A 17409-nucleotide genomic window follows, 5' to 3' on the forward strand; every position below is an offset into this window, starting at 1 on the left:
GAGGGATGAAGGTAAGGCTGTCTTAAATTCAAAAAAACGATGTGGCAATATAGGTCACAATTTTCTAACTGTGTTTTGGAATAAAGTATTCCTGGAGATGTAACACATTTACCCTTCATTCAGGAATAAGAAGGCATTTCTAGGTGTTGACATTCGGGGCTGCTCAATGAAACTATCCTGAGAGGTTTACTCTAGATTAATATCCCACTCTTTGGGGAGGTCACCTACTAGAATCTCTATCTTATTATCTTGTTATTCCAGGAAAACTTCTTAAAGTTCATCAGATTATCTCTACTCTGTTGGTTGACACAAAATATGCTTTTATGCAATCTTATTCATTTGCATGTGGAGGTGGTATTGAAGGTTAAGTTTAAAATCAATTAATTTATTTCTGTTCAATAAATCACTGCTGAAACATTTCCTTACAGACAGAAAAAAAATATATATAGAACAAATTACTTGGTTTAAATTTACGTGCAAAAAATGCACATGTCTAAAAGACAGATCACAGATTTTATTTTTTTATGTTTGTGAATTATTTATAGTGTAGAATTGTAAAAAGATTGTACACTATAACACATGAAGCTTCTTGTTTACATGTGTAGGAAATTTGTATGAGTTTTCTCACCTTTATATTCAATTCTGTAAAGGTTATTTGAAGTTTCACTTTCATAATGCCACTTATAAAATGTCATTTACAGAACGCCACTAAAAAGAAAGTAAAATAATCATGAAAATGCTCAAATTTATAGAGATAATTTATTTTATATTTGTTTTATTTTCGTTTAGTTTTGCTGTTGTTACTTTTTCAAGAAACTCTAGTTGAGGGTCCCTTGAAGCAATAGAAAATCAACATTCATAGAATCTAAAAACAAAGGTTTATGTTAATCTGACTGGGGAAGACATGCCAGACATAAGAGGGCACAAACAGAAAATAGTAATGTTAACGACATGAAATAAATGCATTTTGATGATATTAAAAATAAGAAAACAGCTGCACAGCAAAAAAAAAAAAAATTAACGAAATAAAAAGGCAACCTAATGAATGGAAGAAAATATTTGCAAATCATATCTGATAAGGGGTTACCATCCAAAATATATTACTAATTCATACAGCTCAACAGGAAAAAAAAAGTGGGGAAAAGGTATGAATAGATATTTTTCCAAAGACATACAGATAGCCAACAAATATATGAAAAGATGTTTAATATCACTAATTATCTGGGAAATGCAAATCAAAACCACACTGAGATATCAGCTCACATCTGTTAGAATAGCTATTACCAAAAGAAAAAAATCAACGAGTGTTGGTAAGGATGTGGAGAAACTGGAAACAGTGCACACTATTGGTAGGAATATAAACTGGTACAGCCACAGTGGAAAACAATGTGGCACTTCCTAAAAAATTAAAAATAGAACTACTATATGGCCCAGCAATTCCACCTCTGAGTATTTACTCAAAGAAAATAAAAGCACTATCTTGAAAAGATACATGCATTCCCATGTTCACTGCAGCAGTATTTAAAATAGCCAAGATATGGAAACAATCTAAGTGTCCACCAATAGATGAATAGATAAAGAAGGTATGAGATAATCTACTAACTAAATATATCTTTATATTTAAATGAATAAGTATATATTATATATAATATATAAATATGTTGTATATAATGAAATATTAATCAGTCATAAAAAAAGAACAAAATCTTGCCGTTTGTGATAACATAGATGGACCTTGAAGGCATTATGTTTAGTGAAATTAGTAAGACAGAAAGACAAGAACAAAATAAAAAACTAGTAAGTTAATCGATACAGAGAACAGATTGGTAGTTGCCAGAGGCAGGAGGTTGGGTGTAGATAAAATCTGTGTAAGAGCTTAAAAGTAGAAACTTCCAATTATGAAATAAATAATCATAGGATATAATACACAGCATGATGACTATAGTTGATATTCTATATTGAATATTTGAAAGTTGCTAAGAGAGTAGTAGGTCTTAAAAGTTCTCATTGAAAAAAAAATGTAACTATGTAAGGTGATGGATGTAACTAGAGTCGTGATCATTTTGCAATGTATATACATATCAAATCGTTATGTTGTACACCTGAAACTATTATAATCTTGAATATAAATTATACCTCAATAAAAATAAATAATTAAATAAACAAACAAATAAAACAACAGGCCCAAAATTGAGTCACTTATGTTAAGCCCCATGTCACCTAACTTAGACTTAATCACTAAAACAAGACTTAACTTAATTACAATTTCAACAGTCTCAGAAATAAAATATTAAACTAGTCAATCAGGAATCACCTGATGAGCATTAGTTAGATAATTTGCCTGATAAATCTCTGCTATCCCCTAAAGCTATCTTGCAATAACCAACCCATTTTTTTTGTTTGCTTTGTTTTTGTCAAGAATAACTTCCTCGTCACTGCTCCCTTCTGCCTAAAAAAGTATTTCAACTTATACAGTTCTTTAGATTTCCTTTCATTTTGCTAGATTAGATGATGCCCAATTCATGAATTGTTAAATAAAGCCAATGATAGCCTAAGAATTTTGTTTTTTTGACAATGATAATTAAAAAGTATAGTCCAATATGTATGACTAAAATATATATTATAAATTTTATTCCTCTATTAATAAATATATTTAGTTTTACTTTTTAGTGCTGAATTCTTTTGAGCACATCCTTTTAATATCACTGTTTGTTTGAACTATCATATTTTAAATTTAATAAAAACATTTTTACTCAAAGAGGCGGTCCATTTCCAAATAGTATCTTCAAAAATGTAATCTTTTCCTTGCCTTGTTGTTATGATTATAAATTTATTAATTCACACATATATAATGAAATTGAAATGTTCACTCAACAAACATTTTTTGAGCATTAGATACATACATGTATCTATTAAACACTATAAAAAATTAATCGTGGTTGGAGGCTTCCTTTATACACTGAAGTTTCATGTATAAAAGAGGAAATAATATATTTGTCCAAGTAGCCAAGAAAGAGTAGAAAAAAAGATTACAGCCATAGTAATAAATTGATGTTCACAGAAAATTATCATAGGAGTTTTAAAGAAAGAAATTCTTTCCACATAGAAACTTCTGTGAACAAGGGACTCATGAGTTGATCTTTCAAGATCACAAAGGATTTACCTGAAGAGACATGAGAAAGAGGCTGAGGATAATGTTTACAAAAGAGATGTGAAAGCAACAATTTTCTTTAGATAACAGCAGTTTATTTATTATGTATAAATTGAAATATTAGGGGAGAAATTAGAAAGGCTGGTAGATCTATAATTTTAGTTTAAGGAGTTAACCCTTGCCTGTTTAGATAATGTAGAACTAACACTTTAATATGTCTAAACAGGAAGTGACACAATTTGAATCATATAAAGAGACTGGCAAAAAAAAAAATTGAGTTATATTAAATACTTAACTCCTGAAAAAAATATTTGTAATAAACAAAGCAAAACAACCAAATAATAGTTTCTTTGTGTTATATTGGAGATGTCAGGGTATAGAGATTGAGACATGATAAGAGTTCAAAAAAATAATTTTTAAAAGACAGCTTGTGATTTTTTATCTCAATGATGAAACGAAACATCAGATTGAAATTACAGATATGGATAAGTATATGGGCATTTGATTCGGGGTATATTAAAGTTCGAAATTGGATTTTAAAACTCAGTCATTTGAAAATAGTACTCTTAGGAGAGAATTCAGCATAGAATACTTTTTTAAAAACTATGACAGTCATCCACAACCACATATGTTAGGTAAAAATATGGAATTAGTAATAAGAGGACAGATTTAGAGGGAGAGAGAAAACATCAGAGTGAAGGTCAAAACATGAAGTAATAATATTGAGTGGGAATACATAGAACAAGGAGTCCATATAGAAAGTAAAACAGTTATATAAGAAAATCAGTAAGATAGTAGTATAATCATGCCAAACACTAAAAGACAGTATTGAAAATTAGAAAGTAGCTTACAATGTCAGAGACAAGAGAGATAAACATTTTTAATAGTATGTTCACAATTGTAAAAAAATGAATACAAATAATGATATTAAAAATAATAGCATGAATTCACAGAATTCTGATAATATGCAAGGCATAGTACAAAGATATATACATAAAATCATAAATCCTCACTACACTCTTTCAAATTGGCATAGCACTTTTTTTCATAACATATGTTAGGAAATATCAGGCTGACAGTACAGGCTCAGGTTTCCCTAACCCAAAGCTTATACAGTATTCCAAAGTATAAAATTATTTATGTTTTGAGTAAAGAGTGAGGTGACGCTTTTGTGCATGTATAAATTATGCATGTATATAAACAAGAGTTTCCACTGTCTAGTATATGTCTACATCTTAAGATATCCATTTCCTCAAATAATCTAACAAAGAATCTTGGCTGAACTGTATTAATTATTTCTGCTAAAAATTACTATAGCAAAGATTTACAAACTAGCTTTAACATCTTGCGGTTTCTAGTTTGTCTTATTATATGAGAGCATTGTTCTAAGAATCAAGAGACCTATTTCTGCTAATAATTAACTACGAGGGGTATGGTAAGCCCCCAGATATGTCATTGAATTAGTTTCCTCTTTTTATTAAAAACATTTGCTTTCATTTGTTAGAAGCTATAATTTTATATGTTAAATTCTATGAGATAAAGTTTATTTTGTTGTAGCATATCTATAACTCAGCTCTTTATTTCTTCTTTAAAAAGAATTAACATCTGTTCTTACAGAGGCCATGGTATATATACCCAAATATGCTCTTGTAATTTGTCTTCTAACAATAAAAGCTAGGGTATATTTACATCAATTTTATTTTAAGCATAATTCCCAGAAGTAGAAACACTTACATATACACATACAGAGAAATAATATTGTAAATTATATATTCTGCATTCAATTAACTTTTTAAAAAATCCAATGACTTTATTTAAAAATCTGATAAATATTAAATCTTTGAAAAATTATTTTATCATAAGAAAATAAACTTAAACAAAATAATGATGCACATTTTCTTAAAATCAATTTACTTTACATTATCATATAACTTCTGCAAAACTGAAATGAGAACTCTAATTAAATTTAGCTATAATATACATTTGAGAAAAAACTATAGTCAAGGTAGTAGAGTAGGTAAACTGTACTTGCATCCTCGCAACAAAATTACACATCACAATTACAACTAAACTACAGAACAGCAATTATTGAGAATCACCTGAAGTCTAGCTGAACAGAAGTCCTACAACTGGAAACACAAAAAAGAAGCCACCTTGAGACTGATATGAGGGGAGGAGATGCTAATGGAACTGGTCCAACACCCATGTGTAGTAGATTAGGATCAGGAAGAATATCTTATCTGTAGAGGTCCTTCAGAGGGGCAAGAGGATATCAGCCCCACAACAAGCTCCCCATCTCTGGGTTCCAGTGTCAGGAAGAGAAGTCCCCACAATTTCTAGTTGTGAAAACCAGTGGAGATTGTGGCTAAGTGAGATGGAGGGTGGCTAGAGTCTCAGACATTCCATCTAATGGCTCAAATGCAGACTTACTAGCTGACAGACTCACTCACACTGAGCTCCAGTATTGAGGCAGCATCTTGAAAGGTTCTATGGACCTATGAAGAGAAACTGAGTTTTCTAGCTTCAGGCAGAGGACTGGAGGGGACTCTTTCACCCGGAGAAAATTACTGGTAGAAGCCAATGTTCCTTTCTTAAGCTCTCCACCAGCCCTAAATGCAAACACAGGCAAGCATCATATCTGAGCCTCCATCAGCCTGGCTAAAATTGATCATTCTGCCCTGGTGATTCCCTGAAACCCTACCCCACCCAACACACAGGTCCATACAAGCTGCTTCCAGTGGTTTTTCCATACAAATGACCTGTCCATCCTGCGGAGTCTCCTAAATTCTTTAAAGTTAGCAAAATCCAAACAAACAGCATCTGACCTCTGGTGACCCGTAACACTCAAGCCAAGCACTAGTAGCAGCCAGCCTCCATTTTTGGCTCACCCTCTCCAGATACATCCAAGTCCAATGTGAGTGGCAATTATCTGTGGATTGCTTGGTAGCTCATGCCAGGTGACTCCAGGTTGAACACAGGCTGAGGCTAAACATGGCCTGTGATGGCGTCCCACCCAGGAGGCCACAAACTGCATACCTGGTGGCCAGCTTCAGTGAGCCAGAGCACAACTAGGGACCGCATATGAGGATGACACACCCAAAGGGCCAACTGAGCAGGAACCAGAGCCCTACTATAGTAAATCCTGCTCCATAGGATCAGTCCCTGCACGACAACTCCTCCACTGTATTCGCAGGCCAGTCTTCACAATAAATCAGCCCATGGTTCAATTTTTCCTATTGATGCGCAAATAGCTACCAAGGCTCAACTACAATATCAGGACACACAACTGATACAGGAGACACACCTGGAGCACTCAGCTCAGATGATCAAGAAGACTACACCACTGGGCCTCATGAAACTCCTACCACATAAGTTCATTCTACTAAGACTGGAATACATAGCAGCCCTACCCAATACATAGAAACAAACACAGAGAGGCAGACAAATGGGGAGACAAAGAGACGTGTCCCAAATGAAAAAGAAATGAAAAACAAAAAAACAAAGGAAAACAGAACAAAGCTCCAGAAAAAAGAACTAAATAAAATGGAGACAAGAAATATACCAGATGCAGCATTCAAAACACTGGCTATATGGATGCTCAACGAACTTAGAGGAAGAAATATGAATTCAGTGTTAATGTTAACAAAGAGAAAACATAAAAATGAATGAAGGAAATATAAAAAAGAACCAGTAAGGAATGAAGAATACAAGAACTGAAATGAAGAATACCTTAGGAGGAATCAATAGTTGATTATATGAAGCAGAGAATAGAATCAGTGATTTAGGAAATAAGGTGGCAGAAAATACCCAATCAAAACAGTACAGAAAAAAGAATTCAAAAATATAAGAATAGTTTAAGGGACCTCTGGGGCAACATCAAGTATACCAACATCTGCATCATGCAATACCAGGAGGAGAGAGAGAGCAAGGGATTGAAAACCTATTTCAAGAAATAATAATGAAAAACTTTTCTAACCTGACAAAGAAAATAGACAATAAGCCCTAAAAGTGCAGACACTTCAAAACAAGATGAACTCAAAGAGGCCCACACCAAGACACATCTTGATTAAAATGCTAAAGTTTAAAGACAGAGAATCTTAAAAGCAGCAAGAGAAAAGTAGTTTGTTATCTAAAAGGGAGCTTTTATAAGACTGATAGCTGAATTCTCAACAGAAACTTTGCAGTCTAGAAAGTATTGGCAGGAAATATTCAAAATGATAAAAAGCCAAGACCTACAACCAAAATTCCTCTTCCCAGCACATCTATCATTTAGAATCAGAGGACAGATAAAATGTTTCCCAGGCAAGAAAAAGCTAAAGGAATTCATCAATACCAAGCCAGTATTACAGGAAATGTTGGAGAAACTTCTTTAAGAAGAAGGAAAAAAAGATAAAAAATATGAATAATATATTGGCAATCATTACATATCTATCAACAGTTACTTCAAATGTAAGTAGATTAAATGCTTCAATCAAAAAATATGGTGGCCGAATCGATAAGAAAACAACTCTTACAGATGCTGCCTATAAGAGACTAATTTCAGATAAACATACATGGACTAAAAGTAAAGGGATCAAAAAAATATTCCATCAAAATGCAAATAAACAAACAGAAAATCTAGGAATACTTATACCAGACAAAACAAACTTTAAAAAAAGGCTATAAGAGACAAAGAAAGACCAAGTTATCCTACTTATTGGTATATATCCAAAGAAACCCAAAACACTACTTTGAAGAGACATATGTACATTCCTGTTTATTGCAGCATTATTTACAATAGTCAAGACATGGAGGCAACCTCAGTGTCCACCAATGATGAATGAATAAATAAGAGGTAGTACATATATACAATGGGATAAAAAGAATGAATCCTTGCCATCTGCAACAACATGGAAGGACTGAAGGATTTTGTGCTGAGTGGAGTAAGTCAGTCAAAGACAAATGTCATATGATTTCACTTACATAGGGAATCTAAAAAACAAAATAAACAAAGAAACTGTTTTGTTTCTTTGTGAGAGGGGTGGAGGAGGTAGGTGGAAAGTGTCAGGATTAAGAAGTACAAATTAATAGTTATAAATTAGTCATGGGGATGTGAAGTATAGCATAATGAATATAGTCAATGTCAGATGAATAGAGTCAATGACAGATGATTTATCAGGGTGATCACTTTATTAGTTATATAAATGTCTAATCACTATGTTGTACACCTAAAATTAATATGATATCATGTGCCATTTACAATTTTAAAAATTTAAAAAGAAAGAAAAATATTCATTTGAGCCATTTTGAAGTTTTTTGAATATCACATTAAATGGTTATGCAAGTTAAAATTTAGTAATTTAATTAGTCTATAAAAATAAACTTGCTAAGTTAATCTATAGCTAATATAATTCTACTAAATAAGAAACAGGTTATATATTTTAATATAATCAATTTAATTAAAGTTTATGAAATAAAAAGCTCCATCAGCATGATTTTGAATTTTTTACCCCCAAATAGTTATCTCTCAATTTACTCTTCTTAATCACTTATATAGTTAAGGCTTTTTACATGTAACAGGCATTCAAAACAATACCTTGAGTATGAATCTAAGAAAAAGTCTTAAGAAAGCTCTAGTTTATTTTTAGTTGATAAATTTAAATTAACTGTCTGCTCTCAGAAATATCACAATCCAGTCTATAGGTTCTAGAGGCTGGCATATCTAACTAGAATTCAAAGCAGTCATATTTATTTGTTGTCTTCAAAATAATCTTTATTCTACATGTTAATGAAAGGCAGAATCAATAATTATATCTCATTTGAAGGCTTGTGAAAGACCTTTTAAACTTTCTATGCCTTTCATTCTTCATTAGGAAAATGCAATAAATTAAAGTTTGCTGCAAAAATTACATTCAAATTCGTGAAAGAAATTTAATGAGGATACTCTTACAACTATCTCATCTTAACTATCTTAGTAGAGACCAAAAATTAGCAATTTACAACTCCGTGTTTACTTTGATCATGAAATCTATAAAACAAATTTTCTGGACAAAGAGACAAACACATTGCTGAAAATGTCCCTATTTTCTGGACAGAGAGAAAAACACATTGCTGAAAATGTCCATAATGACATGTTGAAAATTCCTCGAACAACTTCCTTCACAGTTTAGCTCTCTTTCCAAATTGTGAAATAAATTTTTTTAAATAGAAACATTTCTCTAAAAACAAATTTAATCATTACACATGGCTTTGTGACTCACTAGAAGGAAATGTAAAGAAAAAAGACAAGGATTGTTATGTAAATTCATTATATATAATTTAAAAAATTACATTACTTTATATCTAATCATTCATACATAAAGTAAAATAATTTTGTATACCCATTAGGATAACTAGTTAAAATCTATGTATCCAGTTTTATTCCAATCAAAACTACATCAACTCCACATATGTAATATATATATTGTAGATATCAAGAATTGAACTATCCAATTGCTATGTGAATAAAAAAAATGAGAATGAATGAAATAAAACAACCCATTTATATAAAGCCTACCTTTATTTGGTTTGTAAAGTGAATGAGTCATATACTTTACATACATACAACTATATTAGCAATACATCAGTAAGGAGAAGTAATTTATTACTGAAGGTCTCTTGCTCAACAACAAGAATTCTTGGTGTGAATTTCAGCTCCACCAGTTGTGTAGTCTTGAACAATAACCTCAACTTTTCTGTGACTCAATTTCTCCATGTGGAAATAAGGTTAATTGTATAAGGTGTGATGAGGCTTCTATGAGTCTGTAAATGTAAAATGTTTAGAAGAGTATGTGGCATTTGGAAATATTTAATGAGTAGTCCATTTATTTATTTGTATCAGTAAATTGATTAAAAACTAGAAGCTTGAATTTGACTATAACATACATCCTATTTCATTGGTGATGAGAAAATATCTATTCAAAAATATATATATTTTTTCATTTTAGAAAAACTTAAATTATTAATTTCAATTAAGTTTAATGATAGTCATACTTTATTGTACTACTGAGAAAGTAAATTTTGTCTTTTAAAAATGGACACCTGTTAGAATGGTTATTATCAACAAGACAAGTTATAACAAGTATTGAACAGATAGTGGGGAAAAAGGAACTCTCATAAATTGCTGATAGGAATGTATATTGGTACAGCCACTATGGAAAACATTACAGAGTTTCCTCAAAACATTAAGAATAGAATTACTATATGACCGAGCAATCCCTCTTCTGGGTATCTTCCCCCAGAATTCGAAAACATTGATCCATTAAGATATATGCACCCTGATGTTCATTGCAGCATTATCCATGGTGGCCAAGGCATAAAAACAACTGAAGTGTGCATCAATAGATGATTGAATAAAGATGTGGTACATATATACAATGGAATATTACTCAGCCATTAGAAAAGATGAAATACTGCCATTTGGAACAACGTGGATGTATCTTGAGATGATAATACTAAAAAAATGTCAGATGAAAAAGATTGAGAACCATTTGATTTCACTCATATGTAGTATATAAAACTGAAAACAATAAATAAACAAGACAAAAAAAAAACCCTTATACACACACATACGGCACACATACGACACAGTTTAGTGGTTACTAGAGGGAAAGGAGAGAGGGAAGAAGTAGATAAGGGTAAAGGGAGTCAAATATATGGTGATGAAAGGAGATTTTACTTTAGGTGGTAAACACACAACGCAATATACAGATGACATATTAATGAATTGTACACTTGAAAACTATATAATTTATTAACCAATGTCACCCCAATAAATTTAATTAAAAATAAAATAAAATAAATAAAATCTATGCCCAAAAAAAGTTGGAGAAAAAAAGAACAGTGAAATATGAGAGACTAACGATACAAAAATATTGAAGTGAACACTCAACAAGTAGAAATTCAAATAAGGATTATAGAAACAGAATTAATTCAAGTAAGGATTATAGAAACAGGTTATAGAAACAGAATTAAGCTATTAGCATGATTACATATAGGAAGACTTTCACAACAGAAAGATTTAACACAGCTTTCATTTTGAGAGACCAACTCTCTAATGAGAGCTTTTTACACATTAAACAAAACACCATAGATGTTAATATAATTGTAAAATCAGCTGTGGAGTTTTCATCAGCTGGAAGCAAGATGAAACCTCCTGAGTAAGGGTCTATAAAACTCTTGAATCCATGGCCATAAATTTTAAGATGTGCCAATAATGTTATTCATAATTGTTAAGAGCTATTAAAAAATTATCTGTTATGGCAAGAATTCCTAGTTAGGTAACTATATGCAACAAGTATTCAAAAGAATGGGTATTTGAGTAAGATTACCAATCTTCATGCTTCTGTCATTTCCAGTTTTAAAATCTCAGGTAGGATAGTTTGAGCATACATTTCATCTATTAAATAAAATAAAATATTACATATTCTATATGGATGGTAGACTAATTTTATTAACATACCTAAAGCTGTTAGCATGATGCTTGCTGCATAAGATGACAACCATTATTGTAAAGCAGAACAGGAAATTTAATAAAATATATTCAGATAATAAAGTAAGACATGGGCTGGAATCTTGACTTATCTCTTAATAACTATCTATCTATATTATGTAGACATAAAATACATGCATAAAAGGAAAATATGCAAATGTTGGAGTTAGCTTAAGGAATCTTTAATATTGCTAAGTATTAATTTGGAAGAAGAAAATGTCATGTGCCAAGAGCTAACAATATGGGAAAAATAATGAGAAACTCTTACTGACTCCGAACTCTTTAAGATATCACCTTCTCCAAAAAAAAATACTACAGACAAAACTTAAGTTGCCATAATAAAGATATTGATAACTTAATTGTATTTCATTTCAGATTACTTATTATCTTCCTAAGCCATTCCATTTTCTATAAATTTGTTTTTAAAAGTTTCAAAATTCTGTATAATGTCCCTACTGTCACTTATGGAACAACAACATGTAAAGAGTTTTGCTTTTTTATTAGAAATTTATATCAATATTTTATATATTTTGCAAGTAGAATCTTAGAAATATTCCTTTTATAAGATTTCTTTAAAGAAAAGCACCTATGGAAATTCAAATTTACCAAGATGAAATAAAAAGGTACTATAACTTTACAAAAAGGTTTAAAATATTGAGTCCTTGGTATTTATAGAGATATTCAATATGTAAATAGTATATGTATATTTTTTAATAACATATCTATGGTGTAAAATAAAATATCACTATTACAAAAAATAGCTAATTGCCAGTTGGACATATATTATAGTTGACTATTTTGTGGCATATTGTAATATCATACAAGAAAAACGCTAATTTTAAAATGATTCAGTAAAAGTATGTAAGAACAAATACTTGTATATCTATGTCAAAATCATTTGACTATCCCTCGTTTTTCTTGTCCTCTCCATTTAGATTGCAAATCTACTATTTCACTTTTTAAAATTTTTCCAGCATGCACTTTTTTTTTTTGCATCTTTATCATTAACACCCTAGTCTACTATGTTAAAATTTCACATTATGCTATTTAGATCATATCTGAGATGTTCCTTCAGTCTCTAACTTTTCAAGTTCTAATTCACCTCAAATACAGATTCAAATAAATATTTCCATGTTATCTCTTTTATTATTTTTTTTTTCATTTGAGAATCATTTACTCCTTACTATATCAATTCCTGATTTTCAAGGCCCTCCATATTGAGTTTCCACCTATGCTTCCAAATATGCATCTCTTCTTTAGCTATCTAAATATATGTGTTTGGGTATGCAAAAGTGTGTGTGTGTCTACCACATACATATATATGTATAAATATTATTTATATGTTACATAAATATACATATACATGAGTGTATATGTATGTTTACTACAAATAAACTTTCTCATGGTTATGGACTTTGCTTGTCTCAAGTACACATTGATCATTTTTCACTAATTTTTGTTCAAATTTGATTATGATGAAATTTTTTTTTGTAAATTTCCTAATAGGCATTTCTTTTAGTCTTTTGAATTTTAGGAATTAAATTAAATTAAATTAAATGTTTTTATTTTAAGTATTTGAGTCAAATTTTGGTTAATAGAGGAAAATATTACTCACTGTGTTGCAAATCACAACCCATGAATGTTTAAAATTAATATACATGTAAAATGTCACATACTGGTAAACAAGAGATACAAGATTGGAAGGGGAAAAAAGTACATGTGAACATCAGTACTACCTGGCCAATTCATAAAGAATGATTAGAGAATACCTATCAGGTGCTGGTAATGGAGTTAAATGCAAAGGGTAGTTTTACATAATAGTAACAGGGTTTCTCTTCAGGCTAATGAACAAGTTTTGGAGATAGGCAGTGGTTATGGCTGCACAATATTATGCATATAATTAATGTCACCAAATTGTACACTTAACATGGTTAAATGATAAGTTTTATGTTATATATATACATACATATATACACATATATATATTTTTTAAAAATGTATTTATTTAAATTAGTTTCAAATATACAGCACATTGGTTAGATATTATACAAATATATTTTTAACTTAAAAATTTTGAAAAGAGAATGCATTATTTTTGATAAAACAAAGAATTTCAAATATACTTTCCACAATCCAACCAAACTTATCTTAAAATATCAGTCTGGAAATTATTTGTACTATTTATGCAGTTGATCTTTTTAGGTTATACTATGAGATTTCTTGTGTCTTTTGCCTTGTGTTTTTGTACAGTCTGTAGTTGGAGCAATTAAGTTGCCTGTGGCATATGAAGGATGCCACATTAAGTCTCATTTGTTTATTATTGTTTTTTAAATCACTAAAAGGAGGCAAAATCGTCCATTCCCAAATTAGAGATAATTTTTAAATTGTTACTATCTTTGGTATTCAAAAAATTGTCTTAAAATTATAAAAACAGATATTGATGGCTCCTGGTTAATCATTTCTTGGTTCCAACTCTGGCAGTTCCTAGTAGAAATATGAACTACAAATATGAACAAATATTTTATTTCTCCTTCTCCCAGCACATTGAATTCTCTAGACTTCTCTCTTCTCTTATTTGAAACTTCTTTCTCTAATCCTAAGAAATCTGGTTCTAATCAATTACAAAATATTTGCTTATTTTTAAAACCCTACTAATATAGAAGGTAGTTTCATAATCCTATGAAAACACGTTACATAAAGATTTCTTACTAAACCCCATTAACAATGATTTTCAGAATAATTTATATTATTTACATCTCAATCTTTTTAATTATAGCTCAACTAAAATAAAATCTATGTGGTTAAAATAACCTATTAAACTTATTATTTGTATTCCCTCTCCTCAGAATTGACCCAACTTTATTATGGCTTTTATATTACTCTTATACTGCTCTTTAAAAAATATAATTTTGAAAATCTTTTTAAGTTTTAGAGACAAGATATTTGCCTTAACGAGTGCTGACATTTCAGTATGAGATGCATTATCTCTAACACTTTGTAACTCTTCTATAACATAATAGTGCAAATGAATATTTTGACACTAAACTTATGAAAAACAATATAATTAGCAAAAAATCATGCCTCCTTGTTTCTCAACTTATACAGTGTATGAATTGCTTTGTAACATCATCTATATTTAAATACAGTTATTTCCCTCTTTCTTTTAGTATGTACACTTAATTTGTCATGTTATTACTTCTGTTAACAACTTGCACTTTTATTTTACTCAAAGTCTGACTTCTATTTTTCAAACCTACTTATTATAAGTAGGTGAAAATCTGTACTTCATTATGTCTGCTAATATAATTATGCTTAACTATATACATATTGACCACATAGTTTAAATATAAATGACTTCCTCCCGATGTGGGACTTTTACTGATATTTTGGCAGGGGAATATGTTAGTAGAAATATCTTACTTATGAATTTCATTGCAAAATATTATAGATGTTATAGTAAATTAGTTAGAAAAAGGAGCACATGGGTTTTCATCCTGTCTATAATGAACAAAGAGGGGGGAAAAAACACTTCTACTTGCAGAGAAAACAACTAGAAAAACTGGACAAAATACATAAAAGAGTTTGAGGACATTGGACAACAAGAATTATAAATTTTGATAACTGAAAGGAGGGACATAGACTAAGTGAATGCTATGGTCATGCATTATATCTGCCCAGAGGCAATTAGTTAACTGAAGTCCAAGGAAAAAGAACACAAACAGAGGACAATAGCATTGTGAGTTTAGAAAAGATTATAATACATGCACCAGAAAATTGAGAGGTAACAGCTAGGCAGAATACAAGCTCTTAAAATTTGCATAGAATTCTCCTGAATTAATTGCTGAATACCGAGCTAAGGCGCTTCAGGTGAAATTTTGTGAGGTGAAATTTTGTAAGCTCTTAAAATTTGCACAGAATTCTCCTGAATTAATTGCTGAATACCAAGCTAAAGGCACTTCAGGTGAAATTTTGTGAGGTAAATCATGATGAGGTAAATCAAATAATTTTCAGAGCAAACAAAGGCTTGAGAGATATTCGAGTTCTGAATAGCAAGAGTAAAAAGCACTTAAACACCAAGGCCATTTAGTAGAGACCAGAGAAGAGTCATGCCCTACTAGTGAGGATAAACTAGTCCAGAGTTAAGACTATTGTAAACCTGCCCTAAGAGAGCATTAAAAATAAGCTTCAAAATAATAAAGCTGAACTTCAAGAAATTTAACTCCCCATAAGAAAAAGATCCAAACTATTTGAATGTAAGCAGTCAATTTTCAGCACTTGATAATACAAAATCACAATGCCCCATGTAGTTAGAAACTAGCACATATGCAAATATATAAGGAAGTATATCACCATTAGAAAGATATAGCCACAGAAAAAAAAATTACACAAGAAACGACAAATGTAATATATAAGGGATTTAAATCAGTATTATAAGTATGTGTGATATGATTAATGATTTAAAAGAAATGAACAAAATGAAAAGAGAAATAAAATAATCAAGGAATAATTCTGAAGATGAAAAATATATCTGAAATTAAAATCTAATGGCTCAGAGATTAAGAATAAATGAGAATCTATAGGATACCAGAAAACAAAACCTGTCAATAGAAACTATTCGAACTGCAACCTAAAAGGAAAAAGACTGAGAAAAAATTAAGAGAGACTCAATGATTGGTGGGACAATACAAGTAATTAAAATTCTAGAAAAGTTTGAAAGAGACAGAAAAACATATTATATAAAATAGTAGTAAGAAATTTCAACACTTGGTGAAAAGCCTAAACCAAAGAAGAAAGTCAGAAATTCTAGACAGAATAAACACAAAAACAACCAAAGCAAGAAAAATATGTATCATAATAAAATCATTGGAAATCAATAATGATAAAATTATAAAAAGAAGAGAAAAACAACATATCACATGCTGTGAGACAGATAATAATCACAAACATCAGAAATCATTCAATATAAAAATAATGAAATGATACCTTTCAACTATCAACCAAAAATTCTATACCTACTGAATATATCTTTCAAAAATAAGGTTAAATACAGAATTTTTTACAATCAAACAAAAGCTGAAAAAATTTGTCAGTAGCCATTTTGTTCTACAGAAAATAATTCAAACAATACTTCAGGCTGAGAAAATACGTTATAAGATAAAAAGTATTACTAAAAAAGGTATAAAAATATCAGAAATGGTGAACGTATGATAAATATAAAAGATAATTCTTTCATTTTAACTTATTTAATATATAATTATTTAAATATAAACAATAACAATGTAACGTAGGGTTTTATAGATATAAAATATATGGCAAAAATTAACAAAGAATAAAAGAAGACAAAAAAATTCTACAGTTTTAAGCTTCTTATATTTGAAATGGTATAGTATTATCTGGAGATAGGCCATACGAATTTGAAGATGACTATAGTTAATCTTGTAGAAAATGCTAAAAATAAAGTGTGTACATTCATGTGTGTATGTGTAGCTATAAACAAGTCCAGCTATATAATTTGTGAATTTCAATGTAAAATAAAAATACTGAGCCTTTTTTTAAAGAAATTATTAAGGATAAAGACAGCAACCTCAAAACATTAAATAATATTGAGTGTGGGGTCTACACTACTGCACAGATCACACACTCATAAAATTAGTGCTAATAAGCCCATACTGGGAACAAGATAGGATATACTAAAAATATTAACCCAATAGAAGTCATAAAAAAAAAGAGACTGAAAAAAAACCAAAAC

The sequence above is a fragment of the Rousettus aegyptiacus genome, unplaced genomic scaffold (assembly GCF_014176215.1).
Source record: "Rousettus aegyptiacus isolate mRouAeg1 unplaced genomic scaffold, mRouAeg1.p scaffold_m13_p_3, whole genome shotgun sequence".
NCBI classification, from domain to species: domain Eukaryota; kingdom Metazoa; phylum Chordata; class Mammalia; order Chiroptera; family Pteropodidae; genus Rousettus; species Rousettus aegyptiacus.